Source organism: Ochotona princeps, chromosome 12 (assembly GCF_030435755.1).
Source record: "Ochotona princeps isolate mOchPri1 chromosome 12, mOchPri1.hap1, whole genome shotgun sequence".
Classification (NCBI taxonomy): Eukaryota; Metazoa; Chordata; class Mammalia; order Lagomorpha; family Ochotonidae; genus Ochotona; species Ochotona princeps.
This window is the reverse complement of record NC_080843.1, coordinates 28,844,744-28,869,435: the sequence shown is the minus strand read 5'-3', so window position 1 is coordinate 28,869,435 and position 24,692 is coordinate 28,844,744.

The following is a 24,692-nucleotide window of genomic DNA, read 5'->3' as shown; positions in this document are numbered from 1 at the left end:
CTATATGGGTGCTGCTTTGTGTCCTGGATGCTTTCACTTGCCACAGCCTCGCTGCTTGCGGCCTGGGAAAGCAGTACAGGATGGCGCCCCAATTCTTGGGCCCCTGCACTTGTGTGGGAAACCTGGAGGAACCTCCTGACCCCTAGCATTGGATGAGCTGAGCCCGTGCCATTGTGAACACCTGTGAAGTGAACTTTCTGAATCTCCTTCTCTTTGTAAATCTGCCTGTCCAAGAAAATTCATCTTTAAAACAAACAAAATGACATCTTTGCTAGTCAAAAGCTATCACACCAATTCCTAAAAATCTCTAGGGAGATGAAAATAGGTCATAAAGAATTGATTTCTCAATAGTTATTCTCGATAAGCTTTAACACTAAAAGGTTGAAAAATTCTTTTCAATATAACATACTAAAGCCATCAAAACTTTCAAGCCCTGTCGACAGTAGAATAAACACAATTTTAAGCAGGCAGTGGCCTGAAAGAAGTCCTGTACTCCCTTCATTGGGCATCACCTGGATAGTATCCATGAACCAAAAACAACAATAGTAAAATAAATAAATAAATAAGAAGCAGCAGCAACATACCAAGCAGGAAACTCTGGAATTCAGGAGTCAGCAGCTCCTCCAGGAAAGCAGCAAAGACAGAGGCCAGGATTCCAGCCATCCACACCTAAGAGATGGAGACCAGGGGACGGCAGAAAGAAGATGACCAAGAACAAGTGCCTCATATTAGAAATCACTTGACTTATCTGAACATAAGGGCAAAATATGAACTCCCCGATTGACTCATGTGAGCACTTAAATAAAATAGCAAGAGACCCCTAAAACTCAAGTAAATTTTATAAATATTCCACAGGGGATTAAAAGCCTAAAGAAAATTCAACAGAGGCTCTATTTCCACAAAGATTTTTTTTTCAGTATGAGCTGGAAATAAATGTATAATAACAATTTTATTTTTTTCTGAATCTTTGGAAAATGAATAATTTTATTTTTTTGAATAAAGTTTTATTTTATTTTATTTTATTTTTTGTTTTTTAAAGATTTATTTTTATTACAAAGTAAGATATACAGAGAGGAGGAGAGACAGAGAGGAAGATCTTCCGTCCGATGATTCACTCCCCAAGTGAGCCGCAACGGGCCGGTGCGTGCCGATCCGATGCCGGGAACTAGGAACCTCTTCCGGGTCTCCCACACGGGTGCAGGGTCCCAAAGCTTTGGGCCGTCCTCAACTGCTTTCCCAGGCCACAAGCAGGGAGCTGGATGGGAAGTGGAGCTGCCGGGATTAGAACCGGCGCCCATATGGGATCCCGGAGCACGTTCAAGGCGAGGACTTTAGCCGCTAGGCCACGCCGCCGGGCCCGTGGAAAATGAATAATTTTAGATATAAATCCATGGATTCCCCTGCACCTAGACCAGGGTCCTGGTAGTGTTCAATAAAAAAAAAATCATCAAGCAGTTGAATATGTGAGTTTTCAGGCACAAAAGGATTATATTTTCAGAACAAACTTTTTCAAAAATGCTTTCAATATGCTTTATAACATGCTCTGTCTTAACTGACAGCATATTCCTGTATTATTGTAGGATCTCTACTGCCAGAGAAAATAACAGTTTCTATAAGACAGAAAAATTATTTCCTTTGAGCAGATCTGGTTTTTAGCATTGTTTTTTTAATATATATTTTTTATTTGGAGAATCGGACATAGTTGATTAGGGCACAAAGGGTCAAGGGTTACAGGAAATTGAGTAAGACCTTTGTTTCCACACTAATATTTTTTTTCTACATCTATGGTAAGGGGAGAAACAAAGAGAGAAGCCTCACCCAGCCTCCCACCCATCCCAGGTCCCCAATGTGGGGCATGCTCAGAGGTTCCTGCTCAAGCAGTTTTGATAGTTCATCAGTTCTGAATTGCTGCCAATCTTGAAATTCCATGCATGATGACATCTCTTCAGAATCCACTGGCTGACATAGTCTCTTCATGGTTGGGGTTCTGAGATCAGCAGTTCAGTTGGAGGGATCTCCAAAGAAACTTCATCTGAGATGATCCCAGACCTGATTCTTGTGTGTGCTTGCCAGTACAGTGTCCGGCACCGTCTGTCGCCCCAATCAGCTTATGCGCATTCTGGTCGTTGCAGTTGCTGGGTCAGTTCTGTTTCCAGCCTGTCTTCCACATGAACCAATGAGTGTTGCAGTCCAGCCCTATCCTGCCCATTTCATACTCAGTCCTCATGCAAACCAGTGGGAGCTGCGGCCTAGTCGGGATGAATCCCAGTAACCCCCACCAGGCCTGCCCTCTACCCTGGATCCCATGCTTGCCACTATGTATCGCAGACTTGTTCAGTCTGTCCAAAATCCCATTTAGCTCGCATGCATGTCAATGGGCGTTGAAGCCTAGTCCAACCCAACCAGCTCTGCTATCCAGCCCACACACATGTTGGCGGGTGCTGTTCTGTCTATCCATGCCTGCTCCTGTCCTGGTTTTTATGTTCTCCAGTGGGAGTGAAATCTCAAGAGGGAAGTGCCCACTATTTCCCTACTAGGTCATTCGCATTCCTGGATTACGCACTCTTCAGTATATGCCTGTACCAGTCAGAACAGTTAGCCAAGCCTGACTTTTCCCTGATCTAGCTCACATGAGGCCCACAGGTGTTGTAGCCCTGCCTAGTGTGGTCTTCCCCCATTCCAACTATGCTCTCCAGTGGCTGTCCAGCATGGGAGCTCACATTCCCCTGCCATCTTTACCCCCTCCCTCCTTGGTTCTCACACGTGCTGGTTGGGCGCTGTGGCCACATCTGGTATGGCTCACCTCAACTTGGCATTCTGTAATGTGCACTGGTATGTGTTGCAACCGAACCTGGCTCAACCACACTCTGTTCTGGTGCTCAGATTCGCCAGCAGGTGATGTGAACTTGTTCAGCCTGGTCTGCCCCTGACTTATGCCAAATATATTCCGGTGGGTATCTTTCTCTTGCCTAGTCTGGGTTGCTCCCTATTGTGATTCTTGCACTCACCTGCAGGGACTGTGTCCTGATAGAGGAGTTTCGCAAGGTCCTCTATCAGAACCTCTCCCTATGCCAGATCTTGCAGATACCAGTGGGTCCATGGGCCAGCCCTACTTAGACCACCTCCTGCCCTGGCAGGAACAGTGGTCTTTACTTGCTGGCTTTCAATCCATTCTGGTTCTTACTGTTGGATGTTTCAGCCCAGCCAAGGCTATCCATACCCAGACACTGCTCACATATGGCTCAGTAGGGGCAGAGACCTAGCCTAGTCCATCCTACATCTACCCTGGGGTTCTCCAGAGCCCAAGATGGTGCTAGAGTCTACCCTGGTTATGTGTGCCCAGCCCCAGTTCACACTTGTGTGAAGGGAGATTGCAGCCATATCCAGACCAGAACACAGCACCAACTCCGACCACCTCACTCACCAGGGGGAACCCCAACCCAGCAGGGGTGTACTTTCACAGCTCCACAACCGGGTCTATTCCCAGCCCCAGATTATGTGCGTGCCAGTGTTTGCTCTGACCTAGTTAGCTTAGCCCCTCATCTGTCTCAGCCTTTGCCTTCGGTGCTGTGACCTAGTGTTTCTAGCTCATGCAAACCAGTTGACATAACAGCCTAGCTCGGCATGACCTGTGCTCCATCCTAATTTCTGTTCTTCCTTGTGAATTAAGGTTTGCTCGGCCCTGCCCAGTCTGCCCCCTTCCAGTTGCAGCTCTGCCCACCTCACCTCCTATTTTCGAATGCACATTCAGGTGCTACCTTGACCTACCCAGACTGCTTTCGGTTCCTATATCTATAAGTAATGGCAGGTTCCGTGGTCACACCTAGCTCAGCCCATCACCACCCCAATGTGTGAGCTAACCAGCAGGATTTGTATTTCCACAGGGTTCAGCCCACACTTACCCCACAGAATCTACTCTTGGACCTGGTTCTCTCGTGTGCCACTTAGTGCCTTGACCCTGCTGAATGTGTCCCGTCCCTTGTTTTGCCAATCAGTCAGGCACTGGTACCTAGCCTTGCCAGACAGACCCCCAGCCATAGCTTTCATGCGGACTGGTGTGTGGCGGTCAGTGATGCTCTTTGCTAACAGCCCATCTCAGGATTTCCATGTGGATTTGGTAATCAGCCTGGCACAAAGAGATCTTATGGACTCTCCCCTCCAAACCACAAGGTCTCATTCCCCATGCTTGCCAGAAAGTTCCGTGACCCCGTCGCTGGATATCACCCAGGACTCATCCCTCAACTGCACTCACACTGGGCTTATCCATGGATATCCCTAGGCAGCAATTGCATGTCCTAAAGACCCAGAACTCGCCTCCAGGTGGCCAGCAGGCAGAGCCTGGCACCAAATAGGTGCACACCCAAAGCCTAGGACTTGGCAGCTGTGACCATGGCCTGAGTCTCCAGCACTGGATCTGGTCTGGCTGTGGTACCCCCTGCAGCAGCCATGTTGCTGGAGTCTCCTTTCGTCCAGCCCCACGGCCAAACACCGCCCTGGCTCTTAACATTGGTTTGAGTCAAACTTTTGCCTTTTCTTGGCAATTATTCACTCAGCAAATATTTACACATGTACTGTGCCATCTACATATGTCAGATACCATGTTAGTGCCTGGGGACAGAGGCTAAAGGCAAAAAGGCACTCTTCTATCCTAATGGAGTTACTCTTTAGTCCTAGAATGGCAAATATAAAACAAGGGAGTAAAATGAGTGTGTGGAAGAAATTGAAGGACTGCACGCTTGTTGAAACACCTAAAGACATTGCTTGGAATGCCCCTGGGATCCTGAAGCTAATGTGCAAAAAGTCTCGCTATCCCAGAGCCACCATGCTGCAGGGATCATGTGGAAAGAACTCACAGACACAGAGAACGGGGCCTGAAGAGCCACTACCTCTTTGAATCTTCCCAACCCCAGTGCCCAAGATGTAAGTAAATGAGCTTTCCTGTGGTTCTGCAGAATAATTTGCCAAGTGGCCTAGGACTGCCCCAATTCTCCACGTTCCTACCCCCACAACATTCTCACTTGTAATTCTTGAAAATCACTGTAGCGTGTGCTGGGAATCCATTAACCTGAGACAATAAGAAACGGGCCAGAATAGTCTGGGCTTTCTTCCAGTTCCTCCTAGAAAGAGAATGTCCTTCGGTACTGTAGCCCAACATATCATGCTGCTCCAAGGTGTAAAACCCTGCGTAGTCTGCTGACCACAGTCAAATAAAACAAGTACAGTCAAAGTTCCAACCACCCATGGACATACAGGACTGACTCATTGAATGCCAGCCTTGTGTTGTAAATAATAGAAGAATTTCCTATTTGTAAGTAAAATAAACTCATTCCTTATAACCTGTGTTTTTAAGTGTCCTTCCTCACCAGCCTCAGGCATATAATAAAAATACAGTTGAAAATAGAGTGGGTTAAGGTAGGAATAAGCACATATTAAACCAACTTCTCCGGTTTCAGGTCCAGGCCTTGGAGCTACCCACTCTGACACAAAGTGAAACACAAAAGATTCCTTCCCACTGAGCCCTACCAGACTTGATAATCACGAGCACAACAAATGCAGTTTAGGTTGGTTGTTACGCAGTAAGTCATAATTAACAAGGCAAATGCATTTGATCTCTGTTGCCATCCCCTTCCTTCTAATTTGCTAGTTCTCAGGAACCAGGTAGGCATGCAGATTGGATGTTGCCTAAAGAAAAGTCAACATCTGGGACCGTTATAGTTAAATAGCTATTCTGAGAATTAAGTGTGTGGCTTCTATTCCTAGATTTTTCAGTGTTGACATCATTTTCTAGAATACTTGCAATTGTTTCCTGTTTTTATTTTATTAAGCTTATTCTTTCAGAAACTTGACATTAAGTGATTGCTCTTAAGAAAGTTACCCCAAACCAATCTCCTGACAGGAATAATTTCCTACACGGAAAGCCTAGATAGATGATAACTGTAGCCACTTGGCTGTTTTGAGGAAAGACTCCACAATGAGATTATAAATGCTGGGAGTACTGATAGCCTCGCTTTTATTCAATTAAGTAGCTTTAAGGGTCCAGTTAAAACATGAAAACATACTAAGAAAAAATAACTTTCCTGGGAGAGTCACACTCTCCACAGCGTAGTCATTCACTTTTTATGATCGTTATAATTATTAGTCATGATGGTGATAACAATATATCATTTATATAGCACTTTAGAATTGCACACCGCTTCCCTACCATCATTTATTAGCTAATCTTCAGAATACTCTTCAGCAGTAAGTCAATATTTCTGCCTCCATCGAATAGGTAGGAAATTGTGGCACAATGTGCTTAAGTTGCTTGTGTAACACCGGTTTCCAGCCTGAGCTGAACCTTCCACTTCTTCACTGACAGCCCCACCCTCCCTCTCCAGCCCGTGTCTCCCTCAACAGCCCTCACCCTCTGCTTCCCATGGAAGAAATCCAGGACTTGACTTTTGAAATGAATCCTCGATTGCTTTAGGACACAATCAGACAAAGGTTGTTTCAAACTGAAAGTTTTTCCTCATTATAAATACAACATGAAGACTAAAACAACTGTGTAAGTTAAACTTTAAACTGCGTAAGGAGCATTTCTTTATAACTGAGCCTTTCAGGGTTAGAGTACGAACTGTCTTTGAAAATAATAGGAGATTTAAGTTCTGTATGGAAACAACCACTTCAGTTCGTGTTAGTGGTCAGCATGGTCTGCGCTCACTGGAGGCTCATGTACAGCTAAATAATATAGAAATTTTGCAGCTAGATTAAATAGGAAATAAATGTAATAGGTAATGTTACTATTGTATTTCAATCCCTGCCAGATGAAAAATTAAATTTTTGTTGTTGGAAACACTGAATTTTTGTTGGGAAACACTAGTGATGCCTAATTTTGTACGAACCTGGGGCTGCGGTTACAATCTGAATCATTCACTAAGTCATGCAGATGTGCCCTGGTACTCTCTTGGAACATTTTTCTTTGTACTGTGAAGACTTTGTCTCTACTTTCTCTGTCTCTCCCACCACCACCACCACCACCACATTTTACCCTTATATTTATTCAGCTAGTGCAACTCAAAATCTAGCTGGAGTGGACCACCTCAAATGCAAGCTGACATTTAGTCCTCAAACACTAGAACAAAATCCATATTGGATTTCTTAATATTCTCATGCAAAATTCACCGGGGCTTGGCATTTATGCTTTTAGCATAAATATGACAAGCAAGACCCCATTCTCCTGGCCTCCCTTCAGAGATGCCCATCACCCAGCATCCATGCCATGGCAGGGCCTGCCAACTGTGCCCTGTGGCTGACACACCAGCCCACCCACACACAACTATGGCATAGTCTCTATGGCATCAGAAATGTTATTTTCCTCTTCTGGCTTCCTCATCCTCCAAGCAAGAATTCAACTGTCAATCACTTTAGTTAGATTTTATGGAATAGCATCATAAAAATGGTAACCAATCCAATTGCACATCACTTGATGAATCTTCTTTGAAGAGTTGCCAATAATGCTAATCATCAAATGGTTGCATCCAGCTTTGTAAAGATGCGTTTGTGAAGAGCAGCAATCTCTGTGACTTTGACAAAGGAACTGCTGACTTGCATCACTGTTTGTCTTTGGATGTGAAAGAGCAAATCGATTTATAGAGCTTTTGCTTGCAGATGTAGGATATGATTAGTATGCAGAAAGGCCTTTCCACAGTGTCATTTGTTTATTTAGCTGCCTCCGCACGCAGCTCTGATTGTGTGTACCTAATTAATGTATACAAAGCTAAAAGAAAGAACACCATGGATCCACAGTCACAGGATACTCTATAGCACGTTATTTGTCACCATTGGGTTAGAGGACATTGAAATTTTACTAGGTGCACGCCAAAAACAATGCATATAGGTTTATAAAACAATAAAATTCTAAGAATTCTCTTCCAAGTTTTTCTTAGCTATTTATAAACTATGATAGGTGAGAAAGATTTTTGTCTGAATATGAAAAAATATATACTTCCCTCCTCATCTGGATATTTGGATTTTTATTCAAAGCAATTGTTGAGTCTTAATGAAATGTACCTGTGATTTCTTCCAGAGGTCAAAGTACTTTGTAGAACATCCTCTGAGGCCCTGAATTGTCCCATTCTTCAAGGCCTCACTGCCCAGAGGCTTGGAAATTTTAGCTGAGAATGAGTTTCACGTGAAAAGCAAAGACCCTAGAGACCTTCATGTCAATAATGAATGATTAATAGAAGTCACACACTTGAAAACTGATGTTTTGTCAGCACTTCCCTGCTATTCATGCACGTGCAGGTTCTGCGAGAGGTATTGGTAGCAAAATGGCAAAGCTGTCGAAATCTTCAGACTACCATATAATGAAATCCAGAGTGACATCTAGTGACACCCTACATTAGAAGCACTTGTTTTGCATCTTGTAAACCCAGTCACATTATCCTGCACCATCAACTTGCTAAATTTCACAGAACAGGGCTTAGCACTTTCTATGTAGTACTGACAAAGCAGTGTGGCCATTTCCTCTGTCTGCAATGTTTCCCTTGCACTTGCGCTGCTTTCTAAACACCCAAACTAGGAAAACATCCATTGTTGACCACTCATGTCTATGGTTGCCTGAATTTCTCCATGCCTGTTCAACCCCATGACAAACAAGCTTTCCACTGGTTCCTGCCCTATTCCATTCCTGCTTTCGTATGAACAGCATGCCAGACTCACTGCTTTGTATCACGCCAGGGAACTGCCAGAATAGCTCAAATCTCTCGAAGAGCAGAAGCCAAGAGAGTTGTTACCTCACTGCTGAAACCCAGAACATGCTGTCCCATCTAAATCAGGCCTGGAAACTTCTTCCATCTTTTTACCTGGTGTAATAGTTTCCATTTTTCAGGGTTAGGATGAGGTGGTGATGTTGTTCAAAATAACATGGCCATTTTAGAAGCAGAGTAAAAAAAAAAGAAGAAGAAAATTAAAATCACAGGAATGAAATTAATATGGTATTTTTAAAAAGGTTCAACATGTTAACTATTAGAATTCAGGGATTTTACAATGACTTTTAATTTGATCTGCCCTTTGACTGATGTATAACAAATGTGTGTTCAACGATAATTCTCTACTTAACTAATGCTTTGCTTTTCTGAGTGAGTTCTTCTAGAACTACTTTCTGTTTCCCCAGGCTTCTCCTCAAAGGAGACAGGAAGAGCATGTCCCTGATAAAATCACGAGGGTAAAGTCCCTGGTCTACAGCCAAAAAACTTGTTCCCTGCAGAAGCTGTTCTTAAAAACAAAACTATGTGAGTCCATTTTGTGGTTCTACAGCAAAGGAAAAATTAGCAGGAGCTCTTGAGTCATACACATAAAGATGACTGTGATGACATGAAAAACAAATGTCTCTACATATTCATATATGTTTTAAAGCATTCACTCCCAATGGTGTGCCATGATCATACGCGCTGAAGGTAAGAAATTGAGCAAGTTTTTTAAGTTTTGTCTTAAATTTGCAATTAAGCATAGAGAAAGAATAGTAAGACTGATTAAAGAGCTTCATTTGGTGATTGCCTCTGCTTTGAATTCTGGGAGATTACATATTATTTCATGAAGTCATCCTAACATCTCCATCCAAATTCACTTCATTCAACTCCTTAATGTTACAGTAGAAATAGACAGCTGAGAGAGAAATTGCTTTCCCCAAATAGATCTTTTATGACAGAAAAGAACCAAGTGAGAATTGAGACTGACATATTATTTAATTTTTACTCACTTGAATCCCACAGTTTTATTTGTCCACACTTGGAGGCCAGGAAGAAAGTACAGAATAGGGCCCGGCACAGTGGCCTAGCAGCTAAAGTCCTCTCCTTGAATGTGCCAGGATCCCATATGGGCGCTGGTTCTAATCCTGGCAACTCCACTTCCCATCCAGCTCCCTGCTTGTGGCGTGGGAAGGCAGTCAAAGACGGCCCAAAGCCTTGAGCCCCTGCACCCGCGTGGGAGACCTAGAAGAAGCTCCTGGCTCCTGGCTTCGGATTGGCGCAGCACTGGCCGTTGGGGACTTGGGGAGTGAATCATTGGATGGAAGATCTTCCTTTCTGTCTCTCCTCCTCTCTGTATGTCTATCTGACTTTGCAATAAATATAAAAAATAAATCTTTTTAAATAAAGAAAGTACAGAATAAGAGGAAAAAATTTCTCAAATTTGCTTATTTCTTGGGTTTTTTACTCTATTTTCTAATTCATTCATTAATGAGTAAATGACACTCTTGCACATGGATGTTCCATTTTTAGGTTAAAAGTTAATACTTAATAACAAATTATTATTACAGCTGAAGAAATATTTAACCTTTAAATAATCAATTGATTGCAAATTATAAATAATGTTGGTCAGTGGTTAATGATAATGTTTGTGAAGCTTGTAAAAAGATAATAATAGTAATTGTCAAGAGTTCAGGAAAATATCATACTTAATATAAAATTAAGGAGATACAAATTTTGTTGAAAATTTGTCAATGCAAGTGAAAATCCTCAAAAATGTTTATATCCTTTTAGTCTAGGCGTTTGTCCTAAGGAAAACACTGCCACTATTAACAAAAGTATTATGGCCCAGCACAATAGCCTAGTGGCTAATGTCCTCACCTTGGACACACTGGGATCTCATATGGGCACTGGTTCTAATCCTGGCAGCCCTGCTTCCCATCCAGCTCCCTGCTTGTGGCCTGGGAAAGCAGTGGAGAACAGCTCAAAGTCTTGGGACTCTGTTCGCATGTGGGAGATTCAGAAAAAGTTCCGGGCTCCTGACTTCAAGATCTGCGCAGCACTGGCCATTGTGGCTGCTTGGGGAGTGAAATCATCGGATGAAAGATCTTCCCCTCTGTCTCTCCTCCTCTCTGTATAGCTGACTTTCTAAGGAAAAAAAAAATAATATATAGAACATCTTTTAAAGCATATTACAAAAATAACCACAGGTAGTCACAACAGTGTGTATATAAAGATGACAATTAAAATTCAGTTTATAATTATAAGATATTGGAAGTAACTAAACACATAGTTACAGGTCAGTTTAAAAATGTTCCAGTGGGCTTAACAGCCATTCAGTTTCATGGAGTGGAAAAATATTAAAAAATACAGAACAACTATTTATAACAATATTAGTTGAAAAAAGTAGGTTATAAAAACAAAATACATACTTTTCTTTTTATAAAGTAAGACAGGAGAGACACACAAATGTTTATTATCAGGAAAATGCACAAGAATATTACGATGTATTCCCTAATGGGATATTATAACATAATGAAAATAAATAAGCAGCAGTTACATACACATGAGAGACTCTTACAAATAATATTGAATAAAGGAAACAAGAAACAGAATGTATCACATGGTTCCATTTCTCTAAACCTCAGACACAAGCAAAGCTAAACTGTAATTTTTAGTCCATAAACACATGGAAAACAAAACCAGGAGAAAGGCTGAATCAGCGTAACACAAAGAGATAGCACTCACTTTTGAGGAAGAGGGGAAAGACTGTGATGAGAAATATACACAGTGGATGGGGCTGGTGTGCAAAGCAGTAGATAAAGCTGCTGCGGCCATGCCAGCACCCAACAGGGATGCCAACTACAGAACTGGCTATTCCACTTCTCATCCAGATGCCTGCTAATGGCCTAGGAAAGGTAGAGGAGGATGGACCAAGTGTTTCAGTTCCTGTTACCCTTATGAAAGACCTGCAAGAAGCTCTGAGTTCCGGCTTCAGCCTGGCTCTATCCCAGCTACTGAAATCAGCCAGAGAGTGAACCAGTGTAGGCAAGACCTTTCTCTGTCCCTCCTTTTCTCTGTAACTATGACTTTCAAATAACTAAATGTATCTTTTTAAAAAAGAAAAAAAGCACAGAGAAATTCACGATGTTGAATTTATTGCCCTTAGGGTCATCAGACAGCTGGCTAGAACCTTTGTAATTATTTATTAAACCACAAATATAAGGTATAAGTTTTGCCCGGGCATATGGCCATATTATATCTTACTCTAGTAAAATTTCTTTTAATTATCAGAAGATTGTTTTGGTTGCACGATTACACATTATCTTAGTGTTTTCTTGCTTGTATAAAAAGTGTTACTTTTCTATCTAACTTTCCATAGTCTAATTTTATAATCTAGACATAAGGGGGCCAGGGTGATGGCATAGTGTGTTAAACCACTGGTGGCAATGTCAGCATTCCATTTGGGTACCAGTTCCAATCCCATTTGTTCCACTTCAGAAGTGGGAGGGCATCAGAAGATGGTCCAAGTCCTCAGGCCCGTGCTACCCATAGAGTAGACTAGGTTGGAGTTCCTGGCTCCTGAACTATCCAAGATGTGGCCATTGTTATTATTTGGGGGAATAAATTAATAGATATCTCTCTCTCTTTCTTTCTCTGTCTCTCTCACACTTTATCTACTGTTAAGCCTTTAAAACAAATAAGTAGATCTTTAATAAAGAGGCAATTGATAAATAATTATCATAGTTATCAAAATATTAGCTACTATATAAGCGACCACACACAGAATAATCCTGACCTCACAGTTGATAGCATTATACAATCTTGAGAAGCTATGTTTTAAATTTTATTTATTTTTAAAAAAGATTTATGTGCAGGCATTTTGGCAGATTAAGGTTCAGCCCACAGTGCTGGCATTCAGTGTGTCCTTGCTACTCCGCTCCCAAGGCAGCTCACATACAGTGCACTTAGAGAAGCACTGGAACATGATCCAAGTATTTGGACACATGGTACCACATGAGAGACTCTTTGCTCATAGTTTCAAACTAGCCTGGTCCTGACCATTATGGGGAGTGAACCAATGGATTCAAGATATCTCTCTATGTCTCCTTCTTTATCTTTATCTTCTCTCTCTCTATAGCCATTTTGGGAAGATACTCTGCCGGCTCTACCTTCAGACCAGAAAAGGTCTCCCAATAAGCCATTGAACTTATCTGGACAATAAGATGATGGACTCTATGCTTATTACATGCTTGCAATGAAAGAATCTCAACTGAACTTGAACTGTAGTAATGCAACAAGGTGGAGGAATCCACCATGGGGGGAAGGTTTGGGGAAGGGGTAGGGGGAATCCCAGTACCTATGAAACTGTGTCATATAATGCAATGTAATTAATAAAAAAAAAAACACAAGGTGAGAGAAAGTAAGAAAGAAAAATGGGATGGTGTCTTCACTCTACTTTCCTTCATTTTCCTCTATTTCCACCTTCAGCTTTCTTCCTTTTTCTCTGTAACTTACTTTTCAGACAGGTGACAAGATAGAGGCTTAAGGTAAGGCCCCAGCAACAATTAATATGATCCTGAAATTGGTGAAATTAAAACAGAGTGACCATACTCCTTGACTTATGTTAAGTTTATTCAAACTCAGTTTGCTCTCCTTTGAACCTGGTAGTGCAGAGGTTTCTTAATGATGTGCAAATCAAAGTAGCTTTATTAAGGATTCAATGAGCCTATAATCAATGCAAAAAATCCTGAAGGAAATTCTATAAAAATACAAGATAATTCATTCATTATATATGACTATAGAAATTTTCAAATGAAACACCTCACAGAATTGTGCAATTAGATTTCCCATGCATAATCGTGCTGATATAATATCAAAATTAGATAATTTCACTTAGCCACTTCGATATTTAAACTCTCTTCTTTAGGTTCCATAAATGTCCAAACCATTATGTTTTCAGAACCATACAAGTGAATGAGGCTCTAGGCAATGTTATGCTATCATAACATGAACAAAGTGGTTCCAGAGTGAATCATATTACAAAGAAAAATTCTGAGGGATATTGAGGATGTGGGAGATAGAACACGAGAACACGGCTACGTGCACGCGGGCATCATCGTCAATCACTGTCAGTAGAAATGCGTGCAAAGAAGAATCAGAAATAAGGTAAGGAACTCAAGGGCAACAGCATGAAAGAACCAGTGGAAGAAGATTCAGAGGAAAACACAAAGAATGACTGACCAGATGTTCAGAAAATCCAAAGTGTGCAACTGAGAAGGCAGGTGACAAGGGCATTTGTCACGTGTTTTCTCCCACGTGCTCTGTCCAGCATGTGAACCATTGCCTGTACCCATCACTGTGTGAGTCCTGGTACTTGGCAGGGTCTTTCTTCAGCACAGGAGATGGTAGTGGCCATACCTGACCACGCATATTCTTCCAAAGAATTCTGTCACTAGCAGTGGGTGTGCTTGGCCTGATTCCTTTCACTGATAGAGTGATGAATCGTGTTCAGAGAGAGGAAGGTCAGAAAAGGAAAGCAAGACTTCATGGAAATATGTCCCAAAGGAGGAATGGGACAGGTGAGAGATCACACGACACCTTTCTTTCTGGTCTGGGATTGTATCCCTAAAGCATAAGGGGTGTTGACAAGCCAGGCGGCCCTGACACTTGGAATTGGCATATCTGATAGACATCTGGGAGTTGCATACCTTGGGGCTTTCTGTGGCTACAAATTAGAATTTTCCAGTTTGATTGAGCTCTTATTTTATCAGGGTAGTTTAAACACAAGTTAAATTGCCAAGTGGGAGGCCTTGGGTAGGCTGTTAGGGAGAAAAGGGTTCTTAGATTCACTCTTGGAGGAGGGTTTTGTGCCCTCTCCCCAGTCTCTCAGATCTGTTTCACTGCCTGGCAATTGCTTCTCAAACTCTCTGCTAAGAAAGTAATACAGAGTTGTACAGGAGCAATGGAGATAAAGCACATGACTGCTAAGTCTGAGGGCCCACATGATTGCAGAGGTCACAGGCCCATGAAACTGGCCCTACACATATATGACAGAAAGAAAGATGTTCATTGATTATGGTCAGGTCAGGACAAGAACAAATCCTCAAAAAAGTAAATCCTCAGTGGTCATTTTGTGTTTTGGTGAGAGGTTGGTAGCTAACAGATGTTCCGTTCAGAATCAAGTTATCAAAGTTCATTCAAACCTAATTGAATTGCTGGAGCAATCTTCATTAAAAAAAAAAAGTTTTTCCTTCGTGCACACATCTAATCTGGAATGTTCTTTGAGTTTGATTTATGAACTTCGAGTGAGAAGGCTAAAAAGTGTTGAACTTATTTTTTAAAATTCACCCCTAACTTTACCATAAGAGAGCCACAAGCAATGATACCATTCACTTTGCCACTGAGAAATGGTGTTGCAGCCATGGCCTGGTCACAGAGGTCCTGGTGACTCTGTGCCTTTTCTCCAGCAATTCTTTTAAGATTTTATTATTATTGGAAAGCCGGATATACAGAGAGGAGGAGAGACAGAGAGGAAGATCCTCCATCCGATGATTCACTCCCCAAGTGAGCCGCAACGGGCCGGTGCGAGCCGAACTGATGCCGGGAACCAGGAACCTCTTCCGGGTCTCCCACATGGGTGCAGGGTCCCAAAGCCTTGGGCCGTCCTCAACTGCTTTCCCAGGCCACAAGCAGGGAGCTGGATGGGAAGTGGAGCTGCCGGGATTAGAACCGGCGCCCATATGGGATCCCGGGGCATTCAAGGTGAGGACTTTAGCCGCTAGGCCACGCTGCTGGGCCCTCTCCAGCAATTGTCATCTGGTCAGTGCTCAAGACTTCAGCCATAATGCAAGCACAGTTCCAGTGACAGGCTAGGCTTTGGCAAGAAGACCCACCATAGAGACTCTCATCTTAGTAAATCAGTCCTAATAAAATGATCCAGTCATGGTAAGGTCACCAATAAATCCTGTGTCTGAGCATAAACTTCCTTGAGATATTTTTTATTTAGCAAAACAAAAAAATTTGATAAAAATGGATCAGTGAATAAGAAAATTCTGGTACCAATACCAGTCATTTGGACTAGAATCATGGCTGTAATACCTGATTCTCTTCCCAAAGCGGGCACTAAATCAGCTGACTCATGCAGTTCTAGAAAATGAGTAACTATCTAGCCATATGCACGTGGTCAAAAGATCTATTGTTGCATATTGTTTCTCAAGCAACAAACCTTCTGTTTGCCCTGCAGATTTTTGTTCTAAAAACATTTCTACATATAAAAATAATACATACTTATGGGATACAATATGATTTCCTGTTACATATATTCTTTGTGTAACACTTAATCAAGGTAAATACATTTGTCCTCTCCATAATGTAACATTTGGTTGCAATAAAAGCATCCAAAATCATATCTTCCAGGATTTTTACATAAAAACACATACAGTATGTTCATATCATCTGCAGTTGGCCTATTGTGCGTCAGAATCCCAGAAATTCTTGCTGCTATCTAGTTCCAGCCTAATATCCATCAATCAAATTTCCTCTATCCCCACTTCATTTCAAAATTTTACTTATTTTAAAGATAGACAGAGATCTTCCATCCATTTGTTCATACTCCAAATGCTTACAATAAAATGGATAGGCTTGGCCAAAGTCAGGAACTGGGCATTGCATCTGGGTCTCCCATGACGGTGGCAATGCCCAGGCAGCCATCACCTGCTGCTTCTCAGGGTATGCATGAGCAGAAAGTGGAATTGGAAAGAAAGCCAGCACTCAAACACAGGCACTCAAAAACAGAATATAAACATCCCAAGTTGTATACCAACCATTGTGCCAATCACTGCCCCAGGCCCAGATTTTTTAGCCCATGCCTCACAATTCTCATGTTTGTGAGGAGGGCATCTTCCATAATGTTGATAATATGTCAAGGGTAATTGCAGCAGTGACATGGGAAATCTTTTTGCCTGGTACATGGTCTTCCTACACAGCGATAGGGCTTAGCAGACATTACTGAAGAAGCAAACTCTGCTATGAAAACTGAATGGTTAAAAAATAATAATAAAACAAAAGTACCTCTCTCTGGACCACTGGCAGGGCTACCAAAATTTCAGCTGAGGACAGAAAGACTGCTTTTTCTCTGTGCCATTCAACCTCATGAAGCTGCTGGTTTATCCGAATTAGAACATGACTGGAAGCAGTTGTCATTTCTTGGAGTCTGAAAAGTCTGTTATTGCTTGTGAACTACACAAATGAACTGAGTCCACATCATTCACTATCAAGTTTTTCATATTCACACTTTTAAATTAAGCTTAAATACATACATAATTATCTTTGCAAAGTGTTTACCACATTAGGTATCATAATACTAATAACAAATTTTATTCCTTATTCATTTAATTCTCCCAACATTCTATGAATTAAATAGTATGACACTCAAAAATATGGAAACTTAAGATTAAAAAGATATTTGATTATTATAGAGTAACACTAATGAATGGAAGTGGCAGAATTCAAATCCAAATCCTGCTATTCCTGAAATTGTTTTATCTCCAACATTTACAGAGTATCTCTTACATATAAAGCATCATGAAAGGGCCTAATTTTAAAAATCAATATGAAGAAAGTTCCTTGACTTCAATGGGTTTTTAATGAACTAAAGAAAAAGAACATTTATCACCTTGTACACCTATAGTCAACTGATTTTTGACAAAAGGGGTAAAGACAGTGCAGTAAACAAAGGATAGACTTTTGAATAGTTGCTTCTGGAACCTTAGATGCCCACTTGCAAATGCACAAAAGTGAACCCCAACTCATATCTCCCGCATTTCAATAATGTGAAACCAAATACTGTAAAACTTCTAGAAGAAAACAGGAAAAAAAAAAAAAACCTTTAACACTAAGGCCAGAAAAAAAAAATTTGCCTACATGGAATCCATAAAAGAAACAACAAATTGGACTTCATCAATAATTAAAACCTCAGCTCTTCTAAAGAAAGCATTAACAAAATGAGAAGACCAGGAACAGGCTAGGAGAATAGACTTGCATAATGTGTAATTGCTGAGGGATTTATGCCTTGGATATTCTTGCAAATGTATAAACTCATCAACAGTAAAACAAATTACTCAGTGGAAATAAATGGAAAAGACATTTGATAGATATTTTACTACCAAAAAGTATATGAATGTCAAATAAGTACATGAAAGTATGTTAATGTCATTAAGCATTAGGAAAATTGAAATTAAAACCACACCAATACGTCACTGCATACCTTTTAGGAAGGCTCATTTTAATTTTTCTAACGACAATGTTGAAGTGCAAGAAGATAGTTTGCCTCCGCCCGGCCGGGAAGCTCTGGGGTAATGGATGTCCGAATTGCTGCTTAGATAGCTCTAGGGTGACCCCACTGTATCTGGGTTCTGAGTCAATCCTAAAGATTCCCAACGCCAGTAACTCTTCTTTTGGAGAACTTCTAATCACTCAATAATGCTGAGCTTTGAACACCTATAATGCAAAAGATAAACCCCGGATTGTCTAGCAGGATATTTTTTTGCCTGACATGATGTTGGTTCAGGAGACTGGTCACATCAGGCAGGTCCATAATTTTAACTAGCACTCTAGAACCTTATACTGGGGTAGACTCTGTGCAGGATGTGTGGGCCACACCCTGTAGAAAGTTTGGCCCCACTGGTAAACCTAAATTTTAGGTGGTTATGGACTAAGCTAGGTGTGACCAAGGAGCCTGCCATCAATCACAGGTAAAGGGATCCACCATAGACTGGACTGGGCAAGGCAGCAGCACCCAAATGTGCATCCTGAATAGGCTGTGGGGTGGGCCGGGCTGCAACATTCACCAGCTCATACAAAGCCAAATGGGAGGCCAGAGTACACCGGGCACTGGCCTAAAAACCAATGGCATGTATGTAAACTGGGTTTGGGAGTGGATCAAGTGGAGGTACTTGGGAAGCTCCCCTGGCGAGTCATAGCTCTCGCTGGTGAACATGCCGTCCAAATCTGGGGGTCAGACTAGCAGGGCATAGTAGCTCCAAAATGTGTAACTTGGTAATGGACCGTAATGTACTGGGCAGGACTGAACAAACCTTTGTTTACAAGCAAAACTAGAAACCAGCATGGAACACAGGTCATACCGAGCTAGGCTCTTGCACCTACTGGTCCCCAGAGCAACCATGGGCAGGTGCATGATTTACAGCTAGGAACAAGCCCAATCGGGGAGGTAACGGGACACCCTACCTAGGTTGAGGTTCCCACCAAGGGGCGTATGTGCTAGAATTGGAGCTGCGTTCTATCTAGGAAACAGTTGCAGTCACCCGAGGCACTAGTGTGGGCTGGGATTGGATGCACCAGGCCAGTTCAGACCCCAACACCATCTGGTGGCATGGAGAACCAGGGGGTAGATGTGGGACTGACTAGGCTGGGTCTCAACCCCCTACTGAGCCATGCGTGAGCTGTATGTGGGTAAGGACGAGCCATGGCTGGGCTGAAACATCCAATAACAAGAACCAGAATGGGGTGAAAGCCAGCCAGGAAAAGCCACTGTTCCTGCTAGGGCAGGAGGTGAACTGAGTTGGGTTGGCTCAAGGACCCCCTGGCATGCGCAAAACCTGCCTTTGGGAGGGGATCTGATGGAGGAGCCTGGGCAACTCCTCTGGCAGGACACAGTCCCTGCAGGTAAGCGCAAGAAGCATGATAGGAAACAGCCCAGAATAGGCCATGGAAAGTTTCCCACTGGCACACATTCAGCATGGGTCAGGAGCAGAACAGGCTGAATCAGTCCGTATCACCCACTGGCAAATCCGATCACCAGATCAGAGTGTGGGATGAGCCGGGTTTGATCGCGACAAAACCAGTACACATTATGGAATGCCAGGGCGTGGTTGCCTGTACTGGATATGAATGCAGCACCCAACCAGCACACATGAGATCCAGGAAGGAAGGGAGGGGCAGAACTGGCGGGGGGGGATTAAGGGGCTGGTTCCCTCGCCGGACAGCTACTCCCAATGGAGAGCGTGGGCTGGGATAGAGACAGACTAGACTATGCAAGGCTACAACGCCTGTGCACTGCATGTGGACTAGATCAGGGAAAAGCCAGGCTGGGCTGATTATTCCTGCTGGTGCAAGCATAAATTAGAGTGGGTGAGGGATGTTTGGACATAGCCGCAGAAGCTGGCACTGGGGACCAATTCTGTCAAGTCAAATCACAGAACCACCTAAAGAGTGCATAAACCGGGACAGAGAGACCTGGGAGGGAAAAAGTGGGTTCCCCCTTCTTGGGTCACTATTCCCGTGGGAGGGCATGAAGACTGGGACGGGGGCTGGGATGGCTAGATAGAGAGGCACTCAACAACACCCGTGAGGGCTGGATGGTTGAGTTGGTTAGATAGAACTAAGCTTTAATACCCATTGACACGTACAAGAGTCAAAACGGGATGGGGGACAGACTGGTCTTCTGCTACACATACTGGCAAACCAGGGTAGGGGGCGGGCCTGGTGGGGGTTATTGTGGGTCACCCCGACTAGGCTGCAGCTCCCACTGGTTTGTGTGAGGGCCGAGTACGTGCTGGGCAGAACCAGACTGGACTGCAACACCCATTGGTTCCAGTGCAACTCGGGACTGAAAACAGAACCAACCCAGCAATTGCAACCACCAGCTGATCGTGGTGATGGACTGTGCCGGGCCCTGTGCTTGCTAGAGCATACAAGAAACTAGTCTGGGAATACCTCAAAGTTTCTTTGGAGATCTCCCTAATCGAACCGCTGGACTCAGAACTCTAATCAAGAAAAGACAGAAGACAGAGCAGATCAATCATTCATCTCAGCTATATGTTGGCAGCGATATATGGGGCAAACGGAGACTTTATGATGGACCATATCAATCAGTGGACGACCTCATCGAGCGAAACTGGCAGCGATTCATAACCGGAGAACTATTAACACCACTCGAGCACATATCTCAGAGCATGCCCCACATCCGGGACTCGGGGTGGGCGGGAAACTGGGTGGGGCTTCCCCCTCAATATCCCCCTTTACCTCAGATACAAGATGGAAACAATGTGGACATAATAGTATTACCCACTTCCCTATCCCCCTGAACCTTTTTTTTTAAAAAAAAAAAAAAAAAAAAAAAAAAAAAAAGAAAATAAACTTTGGGGACCGGCGTGATAGCCAAGCGGCTAAAGGCCTCACTTTGCATTTGCAGGATCCCTTATGGGCGCCAGTTCATGGCCTGGCAGCTCCACTTCCCTTCCAGCTCCCTGCCTGTGGCCTGGGAAAGCAGTTGAGGACGGCCCAAAGCCTTGGGACCCTGTACTTGCGTGGGAGACCCAGAAGAAGCTCCTGGCTTCAGACTTCAGACTAGCTCAGTTCCAATCATTGTAGCCACCTGGGGAGCCAGCAGACAGAAGATCTTTCTCTCTGTCTGTCCTCTCTCTAAATCTGCCTTTCCAATAAAATTTAATAAATCTCTTTTTAAAAAAGAAAAAAAAAAAATAAATCCACTTAAGCTTTTTTTTATAATTAAAAAAAAAAAAAAAAAGAAGATAGTTTGGCAGTTTCTTGTGTATTTAAACATTTACCTAGCAGTATGATTTTTAGAATCCTGCTCCTAGATATTGAAAACTTGTGTTGACACACATCTGTATGAAAATGTTTGCTATAGATTCACTCATTATCTCCCCATACAAGAAACAATATTAATGTTCATCAACCAACAAATGGATGAACAAATTTGCACACCCACCAAATGGAGTACTGCCATCAGTAAAATTAACAAGTCATAGCTATGTGCATAAAATGTATTTTATTAAATAAAAGAAATCCTGCTTTTTAAAAGATTTATTTATTTTGAAAGAAAATTACAGAGGTAGAAAGTTGATTCACTCCACAAATGCCACAAAGTTTCCTCCAGGTCTCCCACATTAGCACAAGGACCAGAGGACTTGAATGAGCCTCCTCTGCTTCCCAGACCCTGAGTAGGGCACTTGATCAAAAGTGGAGCAACTGGGATCGAACCAACACATACATGGGCTACTATTACTAAAGGCAGAGGCTTAGGCAAGAAAACCCTTTCTTTTAAACTGCACACTAGGTGAGTCTGCTATCTGACATTCTTGGAAATAAAGCCACCAAAAAGAAAAATATTAGTGGTTCCTAACATTTTGTAGGGAAGAAAACTGCTCTTGGCAAAGGTACACACTTTGAAGACAAAGTATTTGCTCAGTTTTGGTAATGTCTCGAAATTCACAGAACCATACCAAGAAAGGGTGACTTACTCTGTCATTTACATTTTGCAAAACCTGACTAAATATTGAGTGTGTCTGAAACATATCTGATCCCTCCTTGGATCTTTCTCCTCTCCCTATTTACTCATTCTTTATCAAACAAAATCTTCATCAGAAATAGCCTGTGTTGAAACTCTTTTTAAAAAATTGTTTACCCATTTTATTTGAAAGGAAGAGTTATAGAGAGAAGGATGGTCAGAGAAAGATCTTCCATCCTCTTGTCGATTCCCCAAATGGCTACATTGGCCAAAGCTAACCCGATCTAAAGACAAGAGTTTCTTTTGGGTCTCCCATGTGGATGTAGGGGTCCAGGACTGAAGCCATCCTCCACTGCGTTCCCAGGCCATTAGCAAGCAGCTAGATAGGAAGTTGAGCAGCTGGGTCCCTAACTGTCATCTCCACCACTGCTTTCAGACAGAGCATTAGCCAACTGAGCCATCACAGCAGTCCTGTGTTAAAACTCCTTAGAAGTTTCCTACAGAATAAAGTCCAACGCCTTCTTTTAGAAAGAAGCTTGGTTCATATATCCTCTGCCATGTGATAGTTTAGGTCCAAATCACACTGTGACTCACCTCCCAGTTCCTAAATGTTTCTCACTGCTTTCCCCCTCTCTTTTTGCAAAGATTCTGCTCCTTTGCCTGCAAGGCCTTCTTAAAGACTCATTTTTAAAAACTCTCCCAATGTGTCCTTTGCTCCATGAAAACTCCTCCAGTAATGCCGATGTCACCCAGCCCTGTGCTCTGACAGCAGCATGCTGGACACTTTCCTGCCTGGCAGCTGGGCATAAAAGTGACTAGCCCAATAAATTCATTACTGCTTAGAGGTGGTAGTTCAATAACTGGGAGTGTTTGTTAAATATCTTTTAGATAATTGAGCAAATAAACATATACACATATTATCAGAAAATAAATGTTGAAGCGTTTACTCTCACGACTTATTTCTCTTAGCATTTAGATATTGAGAAATTTTTTTTCTTAAACTCACCTAGCATTATTAAAAGAAAAACTTTGAAGTGTTAACAGAGTTTACTTGAGCAAAGAACTATTGATTAGATAGACAGCAGAGGTTTAGAAAGCTGAACTCTGAAGCTTTGGTGTGTGATGGCTAATAATCAAAACAAGAATGTGAAGTACACGGATCAGTCAACCTTTGACATCCAGGGAGGATTGGTCCGTGAGCCATGTGGACAGCAAAATCCACAAATGCCCAAGTCCCTCATCTAACACTCCCAGGTACCTGCATACAGCCGATGTACATGTTCCCATATACTTCAAATCATCTCTAAATTGCTTAAAATATCTAATAAAACATGAATGCGGTTAGTACAAGCTATACCTCCTTGATCAGGGTATTGTGATCAGGACAGTCATCATCAGGTTAGCACAGAAAAATTACTTCTCTCGATATTTTCCATCTTTGTTGTTTGAATCCACGGATATGTTGGAGAGTAAACTGTACTTTACTTGGATACAGCTAAGGATTTAAAGAGACATGATTTGGTCAGCTGGTTCCTGTGTTTGGCTGAAGCTCAGACACTTGAGATTGGTTTGCACAGGGCTATTTGTTACATTCCTAAGTTAGGTTTTCAATGTGTTTACATCCCAAGTTAGATGCATCCATTAATAAAAAAACAGTAGGTGCAGAGACTGACTTGAGCCACATTTCATTTACCAGCATGCATCAGCAATGGCGCAACATGGTGAAAACGATTGCCTGGGGGCTGTAGAAGAGCAAATGTGAAATGTTTAGGAATAAATAATATAGCATTTGTTAAAAAAAAAACTAGAAGGACTAGTGAGGCCACTGTCTTATGTGTAACTTCTTCAATAAAGGTGCCTGCAGGAAGTTAGTATTATGCACAGGTCATCCCTTCTTCTAAAGGAGACCAAGTTGTTTCCTTCTATTTGTGGAACTGGTGTACTCTGTGGAAAGATTCTTGTGGAAGGCATTGTTGTTTGTTATGGCCTGAGAAGCATAAGGTTGTGCTTGTTTTTGGCCTGAGATGGAAGATGTTTTTTTTTTTAATCTATGTTTTTATGGCTGTGCACTGAACAAGAGAAGAGAGCAGAGAATTGGTGCATGGCATGCCAGTTGATCTGCTCACCTGCAGCACTGGGTTTCGCCTAGTGGAGAAAGAACTGGACACTGGACAAAGCAGATTCACTAGTGCCGGAGTCCAGCTCCAGCCGAGAGTTCGGAGCTCGGGAAGGGTGCGTGGAGTCGGCGATAAAGAAAGACACAGACACTGACACTTGGTGCGTTCTCACAACAGCCCAAGAAAAAGCTGTCCTTTTTATTTACTCAAAACCTCACAAGCTTCTGCACAAGCAACTAATTGTTCTATTTTTTTACTTCAAGACTAAGGGGGCATGTACAGACATTCGGTCACTCTGTCCGCACTTCAAGGCTAAGCAGGTGTCCCCAGAGATAATTCTTTAAAACACTGCATTCATATTCTTCAAAGCAAGCCATTATTCATTCTTCAACAGTAGCCATGGAGCGGCAGCCAGGACTCCAAGGCCAAGGCACATGCGATTACCTGCTAATCAGTAGTACATTCCTACCACATTTCTATTTCTACAACTTGCCCATTATTCAATGAGAAAATAGTTTGCAAAGGAAAAAATAGAATCTAAAAACAAAAATTACAAATATTAAATCCCTCTACAAC